The following is a 24,858-nucleotide window of genomic DNA, read 5'->3' on the forward strand; positions in this document are numbered from 1 at the left end:
AAAACACTGTTATTGGAAATTGTAGCCTTAAACTGTCCAACACCAAAAAACACACTTAGCCATCACAGCAACTGGGGGAGACCTGAGCAATACGGCGCCCTATTTCTGTAAGAAATACCACACTGTCAGTTGTTGTCGCTAATCACCACCACAGAGCTTTTAACACTTGAACACTAGGCCTGTAACAATTATTAAAGGAGAATTCTGGTCGATTTCAACACGTAGCTCTGTTGTTTGGAAATTTGGAGTGCTGTCAGTAGCAAGAAAAACTAAAACAATTGGTGCTGCCTACACCGAGTTATCCCCGGGATCGAGGGAACACAGCAAATTTGACTGGAATATTGGATTGTATGAGTTCGACAATTGACTAGCGTGGACTTGACCGGAAAACTGGAAATAAACAGAGGTATTGCACTGGCTGGATTAACACAACTTTTATGCCTGTCACATCTACTGCAGTCAGATTCGCGGTGTTCCCTTGGAAGGAATCACTTCACATGGGTAGGCACTTGTAATGGCATTTCGAGCATGTTTAGAGGCTTAAAACACGTTTAAAACTTGCCCTGTTTAAGCCTGTTGGGTGCTAATGCTAGCAGGGGATCAACACGGTGTAGGCAGCACCGATTGTTTTTATTTTTTTTGCTACTGCCAGCACTCCAAATTTCCAAACAGAGCTGCGTGTTGAAATTGACCGGAATTCTCCTTTAAATAATTGTCTAACTGCAATTTTTTTACATAATCACGGTTATTTTGTATAAACACAATTAAAGCATTAGAGCATTTTTTTTAATAAGATTGGTCACACTATTGTTTGGATCCATCAAACGCGTTTGCAATACCGGCGTAACATCACCTAACAGTAACGTTAGCTAGCCTATGATACTATGGATTTCTACCAGAGGACGCCCAACCCGTAGTCGGCTTTTAAACATAAAAAAATCCACCGAAGCACCTTTACATGTGTTTAAGTAATGTAGTTAGTCCGTCTGTGGTGTTTAATCTACTATGGTGCTTTGTTTAATTAGTAACGTTACCGTAAATGATGGCGCTGCAGCGGAAATGGCCGTCATTAATTAACATTATGCTAACGTGGCTAGTTCCACGGAGATTTGTGCTTTTATTTTTCTAATCTGTACAGAACAACTTGTTTGTTAACTTTTGCTAAGGTCCTAAGGGTTATGACTGTTGATGGTAATTGTTGATTTTGTTTAGATGTGCCAAATTGTAATTATTTTAGTGATTATTGGTTGGACTGTTTGGCTAAAGCTATGCTAGCGGCAGCTGTCACTCAAACATCCTGGGCTGTAGCCGTCTAAAGCCAGAGAAATTAAACACGCTGTTTTTTTGTTTATGATTAATGCTTTGTTTTTTATTGACGCGAATACATTTTCAAATTCAATTTTTTTGTTGTTAATTTAAGCAAGAAATACAAATGTTTTATGATAATAAAGAGGCGTGGTTTACTTCGTAGGCTGTGAACCTGCATATCTGGGTCACATAACAGTGATAACAAAAGATGTATCCTGGGATTCATTTAAGTTTTAATTTGTTTGAAAATGTAATAAATGTATTATTTCACTGAAAGAGAAAATTATATTGTTAATTGCAATTATTTCTGAGACAATTAATTGTCCAGCAAAAGCATGCACACACGCAAGTGCATGAGGTTTCTCATTTCTCCTCAGAAGGCAACTCGGTAGAGCTGATGCTATATTTGCTCTTCCAATATGGTAGATCTTTCAGGGCCTTAGGGGGTGATAGTTATCATAGTGAAAAACTTCTCCTTACCAACACCTAAAAGGACTCCTTCGGCGCCCTCAAGGTGTGGGGTAGGTGGCCATGTCATATGGGAAAAAGGCTTACATAAAAGAATAGCATGCCTTTTATTACACTGAAAGCCTCTCAAGAACTGGAGGTGGCGAGACAGAGAGGGGGGGATCAGCAGAAAGACATGAGAATATGCATACGCAATATATATATATAGAGAGATTGAGAGACAAGAGATACCCTTCAAGAGCAACAGAGGTATAAAGAGACAAAATCTAATTTTGGCAGTATTTTGAATGCCTCGAGGTGCAGTGACAGCTTACAGTATAAGCCTCCATAGGGAGTGAAGGCTTGTGTCTCATCAGGGCTCCAGGAGAGCGCCTAGAATAGCAGCCAGAGATAAACAAGCGAACACAAACAGAGGCTTTGATGAGGAGGTATTGAGGAGCTCCCCGTAGACACACACTGACTCCGATAATTAGACATGATACAGGAGGGTAGAGAAGGAAAGGCTGACAAAGTCAAAAAGTTAAGAGGCAGAGAAAGTCAAGATGGTTAGAGAGAAGAGCAGCAGAGAAAGAAGATGAGGGGGGATGGGAAATGTAGCAACTGGTTTGGAATTCAGATTCTCTTAATGTCCACAAACTGGGACAACCTGTGACACAAAACACAGACAGAAAACAAGAGATTGTTCAAGAACTGGAAGAAGAAGAAGTCTACTCAGTTTGCCATGACACCCTGATCATTATCAAGCAAACTCAGGTCAACCTGCTCCCAGCCAGACCAAATTTTGCAATCTTGGATACTTTCATTTAAAGGATTGTCAGCACGGCCGTATTCACCAGAGATCACCGAGGTCTGGACCTCTGCATTTTTCTCCGAGGTGAATGGTCTAAAAATAACTTTACTTTGGTGCAGCAAAGATATTGTACAAGTGATCACAGTCATTGATTGTGTGTGTGTGTGTGTGTGTGAGTGGGTGGTAAAGTGAATGATCTTGTCGTTACTACAAAAACTTTAATCAACACGGTGGTTCTTTGATAATGGAGGAAACTGGACTGGCAGCCCAATCCTTTCATCCCCTCATCTGACAACTAGCTCCTGTGCGGTCACACTACGTTGAACAGTGAGAATCCATCATGATGCCAGCTAACATTCATTCCATCCATCCAATGGCAAACTGATACACTTTCAACAAAGTTTGTGTAAAGAGCTGAAGTTCATGTTAAAATAATGTACCCCTATATATTTGTATTTTCACTGCAAGATTATCCTAGCAGAGGCCGGTAACATTTACATATCAGTTGACCCTGCGTTTACTTTCTTCACTGAGACAGAAGAAAGAAAGAAAAAGACTACGTCAGTCAAAGCTCAGCTTTGGGAAGGAAAGAGATACAGGACAAGATGAGGAGACTGAGAGGGAAAGAAAGAGAAAAGGTGATGGAGATGATAGAGGAAGAGCAGGTGCTGCCCACAGTGCCCAGGATAGGCTTTTTTTGTTTATGTTTGAGACACGTTTCTGTAATTCAAATCCAAAATGATAAAACTCAAACAAAGATGAAATAAAGGTCTATATACTAGGGCTGAAATGATTCCTTGAGTAACTCGAATAATTTGATTTAAAATCCTCAATGCAAAATGATTTGCCTCGAAAGTTCGTTTAATCAATGTAACTAACGTTGTACGGCTCACTGTTTCCGCACGGATGATTATTACTAGCGCACAACGGGCTGACGCTGGACACAAGCCTGACGGAGCAGATTACAAAATAAAGGAAGACAGCAAAAATAGTGAAAGGCTAAGAGAAGAGACAGGCAAGAGAAAACGACAGAAAATTTTAAGCTGCAAACATGCTGCTACATCATCTCAGTAGAAAACATCCAGTCTACTCATCCATTCCATGGAACGAACCCGACACAAGGTAACTAACGTTAGTGTTTTACACAACTGGCCTACAGCATGCTACTCTGCAAATAGCAATGTTTTACAAACAAGCTAAAACGATAGCTGTCGGTTTGTAGTCTGTTTATTAGTTTGCTACTAATCTTGAAATGTGGTACATTTACAAATTTTTGTAGCTGCTGCCGGAGACAAACCAGATCCTCCCCCCTGAAGCGGTTAACCCATTGACATATATATAATGGACCAACATATCCCGTTGCTCTGGACGGAGACCAGTGAAGGATATTAGAAGCACTTTTCCGGTGATGGCTGAGCGTTACTGTGCAGCCTCCAACTGAGAGAGACGACATAAATGTGCCATGAGCAACGTGTCTGAAAGCTGTAAGTCTTCTGGTAGCTGTGCCAAGAGAAATCTCAATCATTCCGAATCTTGCAGAGACGGAGAGCGTAGGTATATGTAAGGAGATAACATAGGCACAGGCTAATTATTGCTAACTAAAATGCTAGTTAACATTAGTACTTACACTTAAACAGCTAATGTGAGACGAAACTGCCTGCACGCTTCTCCTGTACTGTACGGTAATTTCTCTACTGTGCGACAGTAAGTCGCGTGGTTATGACACAATCGTTTTTACAAAAACGTCTGCTACGGAGCCATAACGTGAGGTACAAGGTAATGGAGCCTTTTATACATTGTCGTGTTTCTTTAGAAATAAACAATGGACAAATAGAGTCTTTAAACTCTTCAGATGTAAAGTTATTCGCTGTCAAAGTGGCGCCAAAATGAATGGCAGTCAATGGAATGCTAACGGGAGGTGATGGCTTGGTAACATCAAAATGGCGCCATAGGAGCTACACGGTCCGAGGAGAAGCTTACCCCCTTGGGTTAACCTCATGGCTACTTAATATGCACATGAATGACGTCATCAGACCATGCCGGTGATATCTGCATTCTTTATTCTTTCTCCTTACTCAGTATTAGCCTTCTTAAAATGTGTCCTCCTGAACAGTGTAGTTGAATAGCTCTGATGTAAGCTTTGTACCGTCACATTTACCTGGGCTTAGTGAACAGCTCTTTTGCATATCCAGTGTAAAGAGCCAGAGGCAAGAAGGGGAAAGGGGCGAAAAAGATTTACATTTGGGCCACCAAAAATGTACTTTTGCCAACAGAATAAGGGGCTTGGTTAGGCCACCAAGCCCCTTATTCTGTGGCCAGTGCTTAAAAATATTAGCACTTATCCCTGTTATTGTATGAAATTTAGGCAATAAAAAAAATGTTGCTTTTTCTAAAAAAGGAAACCTCTCTTTTGTATATTTACTATTGCTGTTTACTACAAAGCAAAAGTATTTCTTATCTGATTACTCGATTAACAAAGAAATAATACTAGATTACTAAAATAATCGATAGCTGCAGCCCTAGTATATACACTATAACAGGAGAGCCTAGTGAGGAGTCAGAGAAAGAGACAGTGAATACTGTACAGAGGGTAGGGGTGGGAAAAATAATCAATTCTTAGATGCATCGCGATTCTCTCTAGAACGATTCGATTATCGATTCTGATAAGTTAATAATCGATTAAAAAAAAATGTGTACATTTTTATTTAAAAGTCTCCAGACAAGTACAAATCAGAAAACAGCGTGACTGAAAGAGGATGGGATAATGGACAACAACATAGAGTTTAGGCAAGAGTGCAGAAAAAAAAAAAATAAAAAATGGCCAAAAGGAAAAAAAATTTAAATTTTGTATATATACACATATGATCTAATAAGACATAAATAAAATAATTAGGCAAAACACGTATAGGCTGTTCATCTACTTTATCACATTACATCTGACCACCTCATGTTTCATGTTCTAAGAAGCAAATTATCCACCTTTAAACATGACTGGGCCTCTGACATGGAAGATTACTGGGAGAGAAGGTGACTTTCACAAGCATGTTTAAGACTTAAGCATGGAATGACTACAAAATAAAAACCTCAGTAGACAAAACATTTCATTAAAACTTGTGTGTGACAAATACTGTATATGTCAAAATCTAAGCTTTGTCTAGCTGCTCTGTCTAGGAAGTGATTAGCAAACTCAGATTTATATGTATATTTCTAAAAATCACGCACGGAAATGTACATAAAAAAATTGTTGCATCGAGATGCATCGATAATCAGTTCAGAATTGAATCGTTGGCCTCTGAATCGGAATCGAGTCGTGAGGTGCCAATCGATTCCCATCCCTAACAGAGGGTGAGGGAGAACAAAGTGGAGGGCAGAGAGAAATGAACAGAAATAATGTAATGTTGAAGGCAGAGACATAAGAGGATATGAAAGAGAGAGGGCACTTCTAAAAATGCATATCTTCAGATCAGGGAAATCAAAAATGGGATAAATCCCCCTAGCAAGCTCAGTTTTTGGACATCAGTATTTCCAAAACCCTGCGTACGGCCCTGATTGTCAGTGGCCCAAATAGGTGAAAATATTCAGCTTTTCACAATTACAAAATTTAGGGTGACAATATTATAGATACTTAAAATCCTTCAGGATTTGCTATAAATCATGCCTGTTTATTGGGAAGTGTCCACATTATAAAACCAATTTTTTCACCTAACTGTGAATTTTCATACAACTCCCACAACCCTCTTGTGGTATTCAGAATGCACAGCAACCAACAAATGTGATGTGGGACTGGTTTCCTGCACCCTTGCCTCTGTTAATGCACACTACTGTATATCCAATATCTCAGCTATATCTCGTATCAGAACCAAACAGCAGCAGTAAAACACCAATATGGCACACGGCCACGAACCTAGATGACTAAAATCAGCTTCACTTCCATTAAAAACTTAATTACTGTTTTTTGGTTTTCAAGGCAATACTTTATGTCCAACATACAGTTGAGCAAGTTGTTTGACGGCAGAAAAAAGGGTCTGTGCGCCGGGTGCATGGTTCAAAAGGGTTGCACTTAGTGTCTTCATTAATTCATATGTGTGTTGGGCGTAACATGCAATAAACCAGAGTGTCATCTCCCATTCCCTTTAAAAGCCAGGCGCGTTTGTACCTTGGCGCATTGCTATAATGATGGCGGATTTGCACCGTAATATTTTTATTTGTAATCTTTTGCATGTTTGTGTGCTGCTGTGCTTCCATGTGTGCGTGTGTAACAAGCATAGTGTGCGCGCTGTGCATAAGCCTAGGCGCATTTTACTAATGCACTGTTAAAATAACAATGAAATGCTGCGCTATTGACTTTAGAACAGGTTTTTGTTTGTCAATGGTGCGATCACTTCCCGCTGCCTCAAGATAGCAATACGCCAAGAATTCACCTGAACACACCTCCCTGTAAGACCAGCAAGCATGGGTGCAAAGATGGGCGCAGATGCATTTGCTATTTAAACGACGTGGGCGCTGGACGGTCTTAAATTAGCAAAGACACTTGCGTCGGGCTTTGCGTCGGGCTGCACCGGGTGCAAGATAGGGCCCTTAGTCACACAATGAACTGAAGGTGCTATGGCTAAAGACATTTTAAAGCAGAGGCAGGAGGAATGGTAGTCCAGAGGGAAGGGACAAGCACATTGTATATTAGTGCTACAATGATTAGTTAACCTATAGATTTGTCAATCAACATTTTTCACTAGTTATAGTAGAAACAGCACAGGTTTTACTATTAACATGGTCTCTGTTCTATTCAAGAGTCCATTGTTGCAGCGGAACCAGATCTATATAAATATGTATTTTTTTTTTTTATTCCATGCATTCTTCATCTTTGTCAACATATGCCACCTAGTGTACATTAGCCACGATGAAACTAACTGGCGACTGTTTGGTCAGAGATTTGGGTGTGTTAGTAGCTAGTAGCAGCTAATGTAGCCTCTAGGCGCTGTTTTAAGTAAAGATGAGGACTGGGTTACGGTCTGGTAAGCTCACTTCTTTCTAACTCCACACCCCCAAATTTATTTTCAAACTTCAAACTATTCTTCAGCTTCAACCGACTCAGACTCAGGTGACATCACTTGAGGAACTATGTGCAACCACAAAAGGCTTTATACACTTCTCTACACCTGTAAACAGACTTTGATGTATAAAATTTGTAGTTTCCCTTTACGAAGCTGGAACTAGGGAATCTTTGGCATTTTAGCATAAAAATTATGTAAACAATTAATTATCAAAACAGTTCCCAATCAATGTTCTGTCATTCATTTATTTGATTAATCCAACAACTATCACAGCTCTATTATGGTCAATCAAAAATAACAGATGGATGACATGAAAATAATCAGATTTTGCAGTCCTATTTAAAATTCCAGGAGCTCAACAGTATAGGAAGGTCCAGGAATTTCCTAAGTCCAGCTGCCTCTCAGTCTTCCTGCAAACTTTCAGCATGAAACATTCCTCCAGCCCTGGTGCAAAAGAATGTATATTTGCCTTCAGTGTATGTGTGCATGTTTATATAACAATGTATATTTGCCTAGTGGGGTGCCATGAAGTCTGTATGCCGAGTGCTGGTGTAGTGACATTAGCTCTGTGTGAACAGATGGAAGAACAGTGGGGTGTCTGGAATGAAAAACTATAAGAATCATTTAGTATCACAGCTCACTGATCTTGGATTTCTCTGAGACACTCACAGTCTGCGCACAACTGAGTGCATATAAGAATGAACATTTTAAGCTATACTACTCCAACAAGGCAAGTGGCTGTAGTCTTTTTTGTTGTCGTTTTTAAATAAAAAGATCAGCAGACCTTCTCCACAAACTATGTTGATGTTCAAATTACAGTGCATGTAACGAAAAGTATTCATTATTTTCAAACTGAGCAAAATAAAAGACCAAGCATTAGCATGTAATTTTGGTGAAAAGACTGTGGGAGAGGTACAATGTTAGGTGGTTGCACTTAAAACCTACAAGCCTCCTGTTGCTCTGTATTAACTGGCGTGTCCAATATAACATCAGATACAGGAGCTATGCCAGATGAAATGTAGATAAGTTGTCTATGAAAAGCACGTTTCAGGAAGTCAAATCCCATTTTATGATATGTGACACTATGGAATCATGGACTAGCTTGTATCCAAATTCGATACTCCACTCTAACATAGTTATGGATGCACTTATTAGAAAGGTAAAACTGCAGGGTTGTTGACTTTGACTTCACAGGGATAGACATGGGCTGCAGTGGAACATGAAAGTTGTGACCTTTCGGTCATGAGACTCTAGTCTGCGGCACAGAAGAATCTTTCAATCCAGGCACTGCTTGCCAAACTGATGGAGAATCTTTAACAGAGCAGTCATTATATCATGAATGCAAGATCAATCTGCAGATTATCTCCTTGATTAATCAGTTGCTTATTTTGTCCATAAAATGTCAGAAAGTGACAATGTTTTAATTTCCGTCAATCCAAGGAGATGTATCCAAATTGCCAGTTTGATTCAGTCCAAAACCAGGGGTGGAACGGTACATGTATTCGTATTGAACCGAAACGGTACGGGCGTCTCAGTTCGGTACATGAATTTACACAGAGAATACATGGTATAAAAATAAATAAAACTTGCGTGCAAATTAATTCATGTAATGCGGAACTACTGTTAAATACGCGTTTCTTTAGGGACACCTAATCTGTAACCCCCCCCTGCTCTGAAGCTCCCGAGCTCCGCCTACAGGTCGATGGTCCAGTGAGTGAGTCAGAGCTAGCAGCACTAAGGACGAGTAGCTTAGCCTATGGTGAGTGGTGGCAACAGTTAGAGGACCCGCCGGCCTCTTTAAGATCGCAAGTTTGGGAAAACTTTGGTTTCCCAGTCAGTTACAGTAGTAGAGTGGTGGATAAGACAAGGACGGTGTCGGCGTTGTTCAGCAGTTGTTGGGTATGTGAGTGGAAATACATTTAACATGCACGCATATCCGACGCCATCACCCAGATGTGCCAATCACTGGAACGAGACAAAAAAAACAACTTTTCCTCCCTACAGTGCTTAACCAGCCATTATATACACATACAAATAGGGCCAAAAAAAAAAAATTACTGAAGCAATCGGAATTTACATGTCATCTTCAATCAGCCCATATTCACTCGTAGAGGAACCCGGCTTCAAGTATTTGCTGCATGTACTCGAACCTCGTTACAACATGCCATCCCGTCCACACGAGGCAAACTAGTCCCTTCCATATACAACCAAACACGGACGTTGATGGAGCACGAGCTGTCAGCTGCACCCTCCGTTTCTCTAATGACTGATGGTTGGACTTCACGTGCTACGGAAAGCTATCTCACGGTGACTACTCGTTTTATTGACTAAGTGGGAACTGAAAGCGTCAGTTCTACAGACGCGGCCCCTGTATGAGCAGCACACAAGCACTCACCTAGCTGAGAAGCTAGAGGAGGTCGTGGCAGAGTGGAAACTAGAAAGGTATGCCTGTCGCACTTAATAGCAAGAATACTTTCTTTTATCTTTTGTGGGGGAAGGTCTCGTCTAAGTAGAATTTTGTTTGTTATTATTCTATGTAATTTGCACTTTCATAAATAAGAGATGCTGTATTTTCAGTTTTATAGCTGATTGTCTTTTTGTTTACAAGTTCCAGATGAAGTCTGTAGATGATGTGGGGTACTTATTGTTTACATCTTACTTTACATACTTCAGGCTGTTGCAGCTAGCTCAGGGGAGAGACTGTATGACACTAGGTGGTACAGACTGAGACATGCACAATAAAAAAAAATTGCCTTCTGCATTTTTGTTTTGCTTTTCCCACCATTGTACCGAACCGTGATGTCTGAACCGAGGTATGAACCGAACCGTGACTTCTGTGTACCGTTCCACCCCTATCCAAAACCCCAAGATATTGGGGTTTACTATCATATAGTATATGATGCATTTAATGTCAGGAAGGTATGTAGAAAGATCAAAGAGCAACAGTCTTCTGAATTGGCTGATTCTGTAAATAACGGCCCCTGAACACACAGCGTACACCCAGTTGCTGAAAGCTTTCGGTCTAAAAGGGGTTGAGGGAGGAGGCGGAGGGAGTCATTAAAAGGCCACCCAGTGACATTTTGTTTTTGTGTAATGATGAAATTACACTGTTGTTAGACCGCTGGCCACCCTGCTTCTCTGCACTTTGAAGTTTCTGCTCCATTTCTTGGAGAGATTGGGGGATGGAGGTTGGAGACGATTGTAGTGAAGACAGAAGAGAGAAAGAGAGTGGGAGTATTAGATTGTATGCCCTAAATCACATACAGTGATTTAAGTGCATTTGAGTACTAACTAGGGACGCAACAATGCATCGTGAATCGGTTAAAAATCAATTTAAATGTTTAAAGATTACAACCGGTTGAGATTTTTTTAAATAATCGTGATGCAATTTTTAGGTATTAGTGATGCCACTGGAATCATCTTTACTATGCTCATTTACAGCGCTGCTTCTACATGTCCTATTATCCTGCTTCTATTCAACATTACCGTCTTTTCAACTCTTTGGGATTAGAGTACATTACTACAGTGTAGGATGTAAACTGCAGAACTGAAAAGAGCGAACTGAACAAGATAAGAGCTGAACTGACGGAAGGACAGTTTCAGGCCTGAGAGAGAGAGAGAGAGAGAGAGAGAGAGAGAGAGAGAGAGAGAGAGAGAGAGAATTCCAAGGCCACTGCAAATTAAAAATATCCTTCCACCCATGTGTTTGGGAACAGGAAGAGTACAAACATCGCCGTCCTCCAGACGATTAGAGACCTTTCATGCAATCGCAACAACCCTGATCTCTGAACTTGCGCATTCTCTGCTGTCGTCACTGGCCATCGCTCAGGATGAGTCTGACAACAGAAGAGGATGCACATTTGTAAAACAAATTCCTAGATAGAACTTTTCTTTGGAGACGAGGCACTCAAAGTGTGTGTGTGTGTGTGTGTGCGCGCGCGCGCGTGCGTGTGTGTAATTTGTGGAGTTTGGATGGTGCTGCTGCAACAGCATACAGCCAAGTTCCTCTGATTGACAGTCCAGTTCACAGGAATGAAAACACTGCATTACACTGCTGTGTGTGTGTGTGTGTGTGTGTGTGTGTGTGTGTGTGTGTGTGTGTGTGTGTATCATTGAAAGACGGAAGGTTAATGTGTGATATATGTGCAACTCCTACGTCACAGAGCTAAGTGTAGTCGGTTTTGGAGCGCGTTGGGGATTACCAAAATCAACAACATATATCAGTTATTTATCACTTCTGCCCTTCACAGACATGATAGTCCTACTTCAGTCTAACCTAGGTTCAAGTAATGTGTGCACTTCAAAGCATGAAAATATGTCATTAACCTACCAATCCCATATTTATCAGGGTAGTAAATGTGCAGATATGTACAGTAAGCTTGCACAAATGATCACAACGGGACACATGCGCTCGAGAGCATCAAAGACATCGCTGCAATGGAATATCAAAAGAAATCTTCCAACAGGTTGCGGTGTTCAGACTAAAGCAAGTTTAACGTGCTGACAATTTGACTAAATCGTGTTGAGAGGAGAGACTATGATGAAACAATAGTGTCTCAAAGTAGCAAATTCCTTTGCTCTCATTTTGTCTCTACGTTAGACAGCCATAAAAAAGGATTGAGGGGGGATCAGTGGGGTTCTGTGAGATACCACACACACATCCACTACAATAGAATCTCTCTGTTCAGCAGGAGGTAGGCTGGTCTTACCCTGGCTCTGCCTACAGTATCCTATAGTGCGTAAAAGAACACTTCTGATCTCTGGGCTGATCTAGAAAGTAATGTGACATGGATGTTTCTAAGTGTAACTATTAAGGTCGTTGGGTTGCTTTCACACCTGCAGTTCTGGTCCATTGTGTGTTCACGCTGACTGACTAAACCAGGAGGTGTGAAATTGATGTATGGACTGACAGGGAAAGCATTCATTGGACAGTTATCTGCATCATTACCGCTACATGGATTCACGTGCGGAAATGCAAGGGGCTGCTTGGGTGGGGGAGTGTTGCTTCAGGTACATGTACCAGTGAAACATGACATATGATACATGAAGTCCAATTTGGGTAAGAAATCACCGACTTTGGAGGCAATTCAGATGCCAAAACACTGCTCAGGATTTTCTAATACTTTAGGACAGGATTGTACAACTCTACAATAATTATTTTAGCTTTTGTTGCGATGATCACCAAGTAAACAGTAGAAATAATTTGTTCATGTTGACAATTACAAAGTGTTTGATTGACAGTTTTCTGACTAGCCAAAAAGAACTGACCCAAACAAAGCAAATGCACCAGAGCTTTTGTTGAACCGAACCAAAAAGGTTAGGTGTAAAAGGCAAAGACTTAATATGGTTACCTTCTATCCACTAGGTTTGTCTTACTGTGCCTACTGACATACTCTATGCTGTCAGCCATTATTTCATCAGCCAAACACAGATGGTTGACGTAAAGTTAAATATTGTTTATGGTTGCCTACAGCTTGATATTGTCCTCTGCGTGGTTCCCAATATGGGCAAGATTCTGATCACTAGCCATGTCAAAATCACCATCTGCTGCACACATTTAGAATATTATGTCTGGAAGGATTTGGGGTGAGAAAATCAGTCCCGCAGCCATTAAACTAAGCCTCAGATCAAAAGTGACAGCATGGTGAAGCCTTTGTGAAACCTTGTCATCCAACCATCAAATCAGCAGAGGGCTACAGAGATTAACATGGTCATCCGGAACATACATATGCCTGGTGAAGCTGAAGAATAACGTGCTATGCACCTTGTATGAGTCATCTTGGCTCACCGAGTATGATTAACATACAAGATTATCTATTCAATCCGACTGTGAAGAAGTCACATTGCTGAATTGGTCTGCATTGTGTATGTGTATGCATTTCCTAGAATTACTCAACTTTTGACATGTCAATCAGTTAAATTACATCAGCTTTGTGATCAGTGAAGTTGCTCTCCTAAAGGGATTATTTGACTGGATGTAAAAATACTCACCTTGTTAACAGATTATTTCAAACAAAAAAACAACAAAAAAATAATACATATAACACTACATTTTATGACATTTTATTGTTCAACCAAATATTTGTCTTGCACATATTTACATTATAACATAACGACCAGACCTGGAGGATTAAATGTACAAACATGATAATATTAGTAAAGTGTTGGTGTACTGCCACTCTTAAAAGCAGGAGACAAAGGGTTAGCAACTGTCGCCCTTATGCTGCAAGACATACTGAATCACTGTGGTCTCAATGTTTTGGCATTCATGAACTCTTATATCTAGAGCTTTATCTCGAACATTGTGCACAGGCGGTTGAGGCACATATTAGCGTTTATGATAAGAGGGGAAACACGATTTTTAACCCTGACTTGGAATGCAGAATATGTGTGTGATTTATGCTTTGCAAAGGAGTGAAGATTACAGGCTAGCTGACGCTTCATTGCATGACTGAGGGCAAAGTTGCCCTAAGCCACTAACTTGACGTCAATATAGCCTTTTTACAATGTATTTGACTTCAGTAAACAGTGCCAGTGTCATGCATGACATATGCTGTACATACAATGTCTCAAGCAGCGTACGTGTAATTTTAGGGAATCTCAGACAGTTTGAAATAAGTGAAGTCTCTGTGTGATGGCATCAAATGGCGATGTAATTGGATGGGGAGAGAAAAAACAAACGGATAAGGAAGTAAAAGGTCACCACTGTAGACTTTCAGAGTCTCTGTTCAACCAAAACCCAGTGCAAGAACCTGTACTGACACAAGACAGAGTCCTCATAACCTGCCTCACCTGCCTTACAGCTGACAAGCCATGAAGAGAAGTGAGAAAATATAAATCATCATATAAATGGAAGATCCTGCAATGAACCAGAGGTTAAAAAAAAAAAGCGCATGAACTAATGGAACCGGTGGGAAGAAGGGGATCAGAGTTTGAGACACCTGTTCTGACAAGTCCTGATGAGACACTTGAGTCTGCGACACAGCATAAACATTCTGCCCGCATCTCCACCAAAAGCCAGCTCAAAGACTAACATCACGTTCACACCGAGACACCTTACAATATGTGCCATATGTCTCCATTTCGTCAGTATCTCACATTAGGGCTGCACGATTATGGGCAAATTGATAATCACGATTATTTTCATCAATATTGAGATCAAGATTATTCATTGATTTTAGGGACAAAATATTTGAATTGCACTTTCACATTTAAATAAACAGAGCACTGCTTTCCATCCATGTTGAGCTATTTTAACATTTTTATATGCTACACAATGCACCAAACAAGACTAAAATAATCAACATATTAATGGATAATGAAAATAATGGAGCTGATATGACCCGAAGGATCCAACAGATCTCTTTCACGAAAAAAAGTAAAACGTGGTTGTTACAGCAGCACATAGTGCACCTGCAAAATGCCACTGAAAAAAAAGCAAAGCGACCTTTTTTTAAACCCAAAGTCGCTCTGCCTCCTCCGCTTAGTGACGCACTCTGTCAGTGTCGGTCTTCATTGAAACTGCTGGCTGCAGGTTATTCGTCCGTGCTGCTTTGTGGTTTAATCACTCACCATGCTGTGCACGAGGAAGGGGTTCAACTGTGTTAATGGAAAACAGGTTTTGACGGGTTCCCACAGTGCAATGGCTTACAATAAACAAAGGGTGTGAATTGGATCTGGCTTAAACAGCAGTCAATTAAAAAAATGCCTCGTTTGAGAATACTGTGAATGCAGATTGGCTTAGGAGTTGTTTTTTTACTCACAAGTTAGCACAAAACGGTGCCATAGCAGATACTTTTCAATGATTTGGCCCACTTTTGATAGAACTATTCTAGTTTTGTTTTTTTTAACTAATGAGTTTTGTGATTCCCCATGTCCACACATGCAGTTAGTATTTTTTCTCTTTGCACTTTCAGAAAGTGTGACATGTATTGGCTTGCTTCGGTGATTTGTCTGTCTGTGTACACAGGATAAGTGTGTGTGTGTGTGTGTGTGTGTGTGTGTGTGTGTGTGTGTGTGTGTGTGTGTGTGTGTGAAGCCGGTTTGGAGAGGAATGCAGAACTGGTGTAATCCAGTCTCGGTTCATTTTCGCTATTGTCATGGAGTCAAAAGCCTGAAGGCCATTGTGCCTCTGGGCCTCGCAGCTCAGTCACAAATACATCCATATCTGCTAAAACACAGTGCAGCTTAAATCAGAATCAAACCACATCAGGACAACACAGTACATTACAAACACATCTGTAGGTCATTTACCACCAGCTGATAAGACCTTGCAACGTCGAGCTATAGAGTTTGTGTTAATCTGAGATGCAAGAGTGCTCAGTCACCTTCTGAATGTTTAGTCGGGCCACCTAATGTTTAACTTTCCTACAAACAAACTGAATTCCAGCCCGTCATTGAAGAAATTATAGAGGCAATACACTTGTCTTTCAACCCACAACTGTTCACCATCTCTGAGATTCCAGTTGTGAAGGCGATGTAGGATGAATTCACAAAATGATTTGTGAAACATAAATGTAGAAAATGTTTATTTCAGCATTGATTGAGGAGTATTACGGAGCCCCTAAGGGGACATGAGCAAAAAAAAAAAAAAAAAAAATCTAGAGTTTAGTTTCATGTGCTCGCACGAAACTTTCATGTGCGCATGCAAAACCTTTTCATGTGCGCGCATGAAAGTTTCGTGTGAGCACGCACAACTTTTGTGTGAGCACATGAAAGCCGTATATTGATGTAGCCTGGGCCATGACAGTGACAGCTAGAGAAATGACTACAGTACAGGAGTTAGTTGCACTATATTTTAATCTAGGTCTTCATTATAAGCATGAACTACCAAACTCCTTCCTACATACACTGCAAAACGCTTTGTTTGCATCACGTAAAACTGCAGTAATCCAGGGGTATTTCCCTACCCAGTCCTCCTGGTACCTGCAGAGAAGTTTTTTGCTTTTTAGCTACGTGTTCATCAGGTCCCGGGACACCAGCCTGAGCCTCCATTTCAACATGAATGAATGAAAAATAGCAATGCCTGTTATCAAAATTCGCGACTAATGTTCTATCAGACTATAACTACTCGAGAGTTGCTCTAATTTTCGGGACAATTAGGGCAGGATTCGGGATAACTGCTTGGATTTTGGGACTGTCCCGAATTTTTCGGGACGTCTGGTCACCCTAGTAAACTCTTATGACAAACTGAAGCCTTTTGGCATCTATATAAACTCATCTTTAGCCGCCATCCTTTCTAACCGGAGTTCTTTGCTGCAGTGCTGCGGACTGTGGCACTGGCACTGTTCATGTGCTCTCGTGAAACTTTCATGTGCACACACAGGAAAAGGTTTTGCGTGTGCACATGAAAGTCGTATGAGCACATGAAACTAAACTTTAGATTTTTTTTTTGCTCATGTCCCCTTAGGGGCTCCGTAGAGTATTGATTTAAGAGACATGATCAAAATCCCATTCATAGCGGCCTAATGTAAACAGGATCAGACCCAATCTCAGCTGTGCATTGATTTGACTTCAACTTTGGAATTACTGTAGCTCAATGTTAAGATATCTCTTCCTTAGGTAGCAAACCCAGACTTGTTGTTACCATATAAATGAGAATGTAAAACCTCCTAACTGTTTGATATTTTATTAAAATAAAGCATCTGGCCTACCAAGCTCAAAGATGTGGAAAGAATCTCAACTGCTGCCCTCTCTGTTTAATATCTCACTTGGAACTTAGTTAACTGGTATCTCGTTGGCAATTTCCAACCGAGTTGTAATCCATTTCAACAGACCTGATGATCTCTTTATATTCACAAAGGTTTTATTAAGATACTTGGTATGCAATTAGATTTACATTATTTTCATGTTTCCCCTCTTCCTCTGCTCTTGACTTTTTCATTTCTCTCTCTTACTTCTCCCCTCATCCACTTCTCTGTTTCCCATTTTTTCTTTGATATAACTAAGGTTGTGCCTTTATTTTGTAACAGCTCTTTCCGCAACTTTCCGATTTTCTATCGATTTTAAATCTTAATAAAAACAAGAGTTGGAATATTTTGTTTAACCGAACACCAGAGAAAAAGAATGCCTCTGATGATGAAAAAAAATGTTTATACCATGTGGCGTGCATTTCCACCAGGACTCAGAACAAAACCACAGCTACCAAAACCACACACACAAAATCTGCTTGGCAAATTAGTTCGTTTCGGTGTGGGATGCGGATCTGTCGTTGGCATTTGGAGCAATTCAGCAACAGGTGAACTTCTTCCAAATTAGTTGTGAATTGGCAGTGATTTTTTTTTTTACCATTTAACTGACAAGACAACAATATCACAAATTAGCTGCAGCTTTGGAAGAACGTGTAACATTAGACAGCTTGCTGTCATCACTAAATTGTGACAACACTTCCACCTCTTCCTCTCTCCCACCACACACACACACACACACACACACACACACACACACACACACACACACACACACACACACACACACACACACACACACACAGCTAGCATTTAAAATACATACCCACATTTCAGTAAACAAGCATCATTCAGGTAATTGTTGGCTACTATGTACAGAACCGCTACAGCTAACCAGACATTGTAACCTAGTAACCACAGCCATGTGTATTTGTTTTTGTGTGGCATCTTGAGGTTGCATTATTTACAGTATGTTGTCTTCATTCATATTCACAAGCCACTGAAGTGCAGGGTAAAACTTCCTTAATGGAGACTACAATCTTAGACTTTCATGAGAAAAGGTGAATGCTGGGAAGCTGAGAAGCTAAAATAATGTGCTGTCAGACAGAGCTCAAGTTATCTCCTTAGACCATTACCTTCACAAACACAACACATTACTTAACTGTCTAATCCTTGTCTGCTTGATTAATACATTGTTGCCGGTGTCAAAAGAAGGGCATGTGTACTGTGTACAACAGACATAAGTAAACTGGAGATGGAAAATGTTTTTTTTTCTATCCTCCTACTTCTCTCACAAACTGTTGGCCAGGATTATGTAGGCTTTGAGTCAACAGATTATTGCAGATGAAAAGGAATACCACACGCAGACAAACACAAGCAGAATGATTTAAAGAGCGCCGTTTCTGAAAAACGCCTCCTGTGCCTAAACAAAACACAAGAAGGAAAAGAGGACAGACAAAAGTACGAGTCTGTGACTATAGTTCTCACTTAAATGTTGGGGTGTGGCTGGTATCTTAGGTATGCTAGGACTGACATGGTGACATAATGCAGAAACATGCTTGTGGGTCAGATGAGCTCACTGGGAAGCAATTTATGTCTCAACTTCAATATTTCTCCCCAAAAAAAAATGAACCCATCGCACATGTCGCTAACACAGACTGCAATATTCTTACACATGAATATCAGTACACTCATCATTGTGAGTACTACGCAGTCAAATAAAGAAGCTTTCTCAAGTCTGAGAAAATAATCCTGGTGACGTAATAGTGCAGCCCTGTCCCCTAAAAATTATATTCCCTTACTGCATTTGCAATTACGTTTCGAGGGGAACGTATTTTGTCCCGAATTACGTTTGCTTTTGACGCATCACGAATGCGTTTCTAAACACATCCAGGACCTTCACCTAGGAGACCACTGTTCGTGTCCCCTGTGAAACCAAAAGTCAAGTTATCTCTGCCTCTAGTACATTTTTAGCTTTCTTTTTGAATTTCTCTCTTCACAAGTCTTCCAATTTGATAGAAGTGCAATAATAAATTGATGGAGTAGCACTTTCAGATAGAAACTCCAGTATAAATAGCATCTCATCGTAATATTAACCAGAGCAAAGTCATAGTTGGAAGAAGCATAGCAGTGTTGCAGATTATTCCACTGTTAGCTGCATTAACAAAAAGTATGCTACATAATGTAGTCCTATGTACTGTATACACATCGAACCATGACTATTGTGAGTTTTCATAGCATTTTTGTGCCAAAGTTGATCCACTGAGAACAAATTATTATATATAATTATTACTTCCATTGTTCCATTTTTCTACCACTAAAAAAAATAACCTTGCGGCCAGTGTCGTCCTGATCTCTTGTTTCCAGGTGAACCATCTTTGTTCAGCTGGTGTCTGAGTCTAATCTCTTGTATAGCCATAATAATAACAGCCTGAAGCACAGACAATCAAGAGTACTGTCATGTTCACAGGGCATCATTAGTCAGGCTATGCTTCTTAACTAGTGCTGTCAGTTAAACGCGTTATTAACGGCGTTAACGCAAAACCATTTTAACGGCGTCAATTTTTTATCGCGAGATTAGGCCTAGCAAACTTTGCAGTTTTTTTCACATGCTGCTGCAACAACTAGTAACGTTAGAAAAACTACAACACCACACCGGATCTAGCTAGACCGGAAACAAAACAATAGGCACGCCGCACACACTTGTTTGGGCTTGCGAGCCGGCCAAAGAGTAGTAGGCTAACGTTACGTTTTGAGTGGATGGCGAGCGCGAGATGCCGAAATGGATGCCAATAAGATTCTGAATGGAAAATTTACTTTTAAAAAGTTGCCAAATGGTTCCATTGACAAGACCAAAGTGATCTGTGTGTTTTGTCGTTGTGAACTGAGCTATCATCGCAGCACGTCCAGTCTGAAATACCACTTGATGGCCAAGCACACAGCTGATGTGAATTCTCCGCCCCCTCGTCAAAGCCAGGTGACAAAAGCACAAAGCAAGCCGATCCACTTTTCCATGTTGATAAGAGCATTAAAATGAGAAAAAAATAATGGGACAAAAAGAAATCTAGGGACATTTAGAATAGATAAAAATGTGCGCGTTAACTATGACATTAATGCAATTAATCGTGATTAAATATTTTAATCGTTTGACAGCACTATTCTTAACCCATGTAAACAGCTTGGTTGAAACATGGAAATGTACCAACACTCACAGTTGAGTGTGTTTCTGATGACAATGCTGAACAATGTTAAAAGTAAAAAGAGATGTGAAAATGCATAACAACTTCAACTAAGAATGGACAGATAGAAATGCTGGAGGCAATGTGGCAGTGAGGAAATTCCCTCCTGCTAAAAATCCATCCATCACCAGTTTGCCAAGTAAAGAAGTGGTGGATTCCATCTCTCCCAGCTACTCTTTTGTCTCCTCCTCTTTATCTTGTTGATTTTTAACCTCCCTCCACCTTGTTAAAGTCCAACTAGTATGTCTCCTACTCTCTTCAACACAATTTAAATAGATAAAACTCTGCTGATTGGTGGTGCAGACGACCACAGTTTCTCCTGCCCTTTTATCTGTCTTATGTAAAGCGCTTTGAGCTGCACTCTGTGTATGAAATACGCTATACAAATAAAGCTTATTATTATTATTATTATTATTATTTAACAGCTATCTCACCCACTCTACCCATCTCTCTTCCTCTTTGCACATTTGAGTAGATTTCGGCAGATTCAAAATCAAAATTGCTTTGCAAGTGACTGGCACATCGGCCCGGGCTCTGTGCTGTATTTTGCATGCATCAAAGGAAAACATTTCCACTGAACAGCAACAAACAGGCCAGCAGATCAGACAGGGAAATCACTCTGAATTTGACACTATGCACAAAGCAACAACAGTGTTAGTTACACAAGGAATATCTTATTTGATTGTTGCACAAGAGAGGTATGACCTCAACAAGCTCTGGGTTACACTGCATTCAAGATAGCATTGACATTATAGCCCGACCGATAACAGGATTTTTGACGCAGATACTTATAAAAAAATGATAATAATATATTTGCTGCCAATTATTCATTTTTCTTTACACAACCCATAACATAAATAAACATTTTTGACAATGTTGCCTTAAATTAGTATTTTTTTTTTTTTTTTTTTAAACAACTGCGACCAAGAAATGGGCAAGACATTTGTTGAAAAATAAACGTGTCACTACTTCCTGGTGGGCACAACATCTCATATTTGGCATTTCTGTACTTCAATTTCTTGTCATTTATTGGCTGATATATACGCTGATACGATATATCTGTAATGAGCTAATATTGGTCGGGCTCTAATTTTTAATGAAAGCAAAAATGTCACAAATATTTTAGTACCACAGCCAAATACTTGAATTTGAAAACAAATGTCATATATGTTACAAATAATGTTGATTATTTTAAAGTTGAAAGACTGGGGTAGACCGATCTGCTGCCTAACTCACAGAAGACAGCAGTGAGATTTATGAGTAAGACCAAAAAGTGTCAGTGTACAAGAATACAAGACATGAACAGTCACCACAACACTCAGTGGAGTGGTGCAGCAAGGCAGGGTTGAATATCATTTCCACTACAGAAATAACAGAATGACAAAACTAGTGACATGTGGACGTCAAATGGATATCAAAACCCTGTGCAAAGTCACTACATAGCTGAACTGATCACTTACAGTGACTAGGGCTGTCCTCGATTAAAGAAATGATTAGTCAACTAACACTCGTACGTAATCAATTAGTTGATTTAAAATAACAGATCTGTAAAACCGAGTTTCTCCACAAAGAATCATGCAAAGGACTTTAAAGGTGCAGTAGGTAAGACTTATAAAACTATCTTTCTGTCATATTTGCTGAAACTGACCCTATGTTTGAGTAGAACTACATGAAGCAGGTAATTTAAAAAAAATCTGGCTCCTCTGGCACCACCTACAGCCTGTAGTGCGATTTGCAAAAATCCACAGCTCCCTGTTCAGATGCACCAATCAGGGCCGGGGCTAACTGCGTGTCAATCACTTGTGGGTGAGGGACTGAGAAGTTGTCGATGTTCACATTTTTTGGTTAAATCCTGGATCTTCACAATCCTACCTACAGCACCTTTAAATGTGTTTACCAGAGATGTGCTCATATGTTTCTTGGAAATAAGTCATTCAACATGAAAAAAACATACATGACTGATCGACTAAAGAAATCTTAGTCAACTAAGACCAAAACGAGCGATAAGTCAATTAATCGACTTAGATGGGACAGCCCTAATGATAACACTGATATCATTTACGGCATCTCTGCACAGCTGTTGTGACTATAAAAAAAATATGTTTTATACATCCAGTGTTTTAGAACATGAGTGCTTGTCTGAGGTTGACACTAACTGAAGTTTATTCCATATGTCATATAGGCTATTCATTATCCCAGGTCAGTGATTATCCTATTCATTCAGTCATAAAACAGCAGTGCTGATCTGTAATCAGTTTGCTTCTTTGGCTGCTGTGACATTTATATATGTATGTATGCTGTGCAGTGATCCTTTATGTGTAGCTTTTCTTTGAACCCTCAAGCATAAATATGCTTGTTAACAAACCCTCAAGAAAGTAACTGTCTCCTGAAAGTCAAATTAAGCCAGAGGTGAGTAACATCCCCCCTGATATGGCCCCAAGGCCCTCAGTTCTTCAGCCTGACAGAAGAAGAGCCGTGTCAGCATCTCCTGCTGGGATCTCTGCTTGTAAATCAGTATACTCAGCTGCACGTTAAGCATCATTTGTTTGATGGCTTGTAAGGCAGAAATGAGCGGGGTTTTTTTTTAAGCTATAGCACAGCATAGCTGTGGTTAAAAGTGATGAAACAGCGTGTCTTTTGCCGTAAAATAGGTGAGTCATACATATGCAAGTCAGACAAAAAATGTGTGGTTAATCTGATGTGCAGAATTTGACATCTTGACTGCATGGTGCATGTTTTGTATTTGTGTGTTGGTAGGGAGGTGCAGCTGCAACAGCAGCTAGGAAAGTGTCAAAAGATTGCCCCACTATCTTAACCACTGCATCATAAAACTGCTGTAAATGCCTGTAGACCTGAGGCTTTTGGACTTAATTACTCATAAAACTGACGAAAATACTTGCAGAAAAGAGCCACAGCTAGTCTTACATATGCTGAAAGAAATGTAAGAGGTGTGCTACTGTACACACACCATGGCATATCTTTTAAGATAAAAACTACAATAACTATGATAAGATGGTCATTGTAAACTCACAACTGTGCACAATGAAAGTTTTTCTTGTACCAAGTGCAAAATGTACTTTTTTAGTAAAGTTAAGGTCAGCATTAAAGAAGCCAAAGAGTGTCAGAAAACATCCCTTGTGACGTCTGAACAGCCACACGATATTTCAAAGGGTTTTTAATCAATACATGACTCTTTGGTTTGCAATGCTTAACAGAGGTCAGACAAGTCAACAGCTGCTGGGGCTGTCCAACACTGGCTGGGCTCACTTCCACCTATTGGCCCCGTTTCAAAAGGTGTCAACCGACCCCGCAGGCTCCACCAAACGTGTTAAAATTCATGCCGAAAAATGTTGGCCGAAGATCGGCTACACTTACCTGTTCAAACTTGGCCACTTGATATTTTAAGTCCAATAAGCAGAAGGAGGAAAACGAAACCAAGTAGAAAACTGGAGATATTGAACACGACAAAAAAGACGGAGAGAGTCTTGCTTCTAACGTTAGCGTAATTAGTAATTAGTTAGCAAGAAAGCTAAAATACGACACAAACTTCTCCGTGAAGTTGAACACCTGAGTAGCCTCTGCGCTGAGCTGACTCCTATAACAATGTTACGCTCGTGGACATGAACACCGGACGACGCGTTGTTAAGTTTATCAAACTTTTACAGTAGAGTGAAGTTTATTTTAAAGAGAAGCTAGGTCGCGGCGTTGATAAAAATAAATAAGTGAAACCGTCCCGGCAAGCGGCTCTCACACCGCCTCCCTTCGTATGTAAACCCGTCTGCGTGGAGGAATAGAGAGTCTGTCTGTCCGCTGGTTACCTGACTCCAGTTATTACCGTGAGGCCAGCCCTCCAGACAGCAGCAGCAGCAGCAGCCTCATGTTTCCTGTTGTTGTCTCTCTGAATGACTACAGAGCAGATAAAAAGCTTTTACTCGAATGTCGATGCTCGATGCTTTCTGTTTTTCCTTAACGACCAATATGACATGCCATCTGGTGATTGAAACCAGTTATGTAGAGAGACATTTAAAAGTTACTGTGATTCTGACTTTTATTTTTGGCTCCTACAACAACAAAGTAAGCTATATACAAATTAACTTAATTTTTGTTTTAATTTGAGTAGTTCATTTAAGTGACAACATGATTATTCAATAGCATAGTCTTGTGTACATTTTAATAATGTTTATATATTTTATTTTTATTGATAGATCGACATTCAGTGCATGTTAGGGTGCAAGTACTCAACCTTAAAGTTCAACATCAGCCTCACCATGTGGTCTGTTTCTTGCAGGTGCTCAAGGCCATTTATGTTATCAGAA

At 40.1% G+C, this 24,858-nt stretch overlaps 1 protein-coding gene across 12 annotated transcripts in view; it reads right to left on the reverse strand.

Annotated features, from left to right (window-relative positions):
- Positions 1–24,538, reverse strand: part of palm3 (paralemmin 3) — a 37,412-nt gene extending 12,874 nt beyond the window's left edge. For 9 of the 12 annotated variants that reach the window (XM_036000198.1, XM_036000197.1, XM_036000196.1 and 6 more), the window contains exon 1: positions 23,918–24,354. The gene's annotated coding sequence lies outside the window, so the exon portion shown is untranslated. The other 3 variants (XM_031285919.2, XM_031285921.2, XM_036000193.1) reach the window with 3 other exon arrangements.
- Positions 24,539–24,858: the final 320 nt, after the last annotated feature.

This window comes from Sander lucioperca, chromosome 4, assembly GCF_008315115.2.
Source record: "Sander lucioperca isolate FBNREF2018 chromosome 4, SLUC_FBN_1.2, whole genome shotgun sequence".
Classification (NCBI taxonomy): domain Eukaryota; kingdom Metazoa; phylum Chordata; class Actinopteri; order Perciformes; family Percidae; genus Sander; species Sander lucioperca.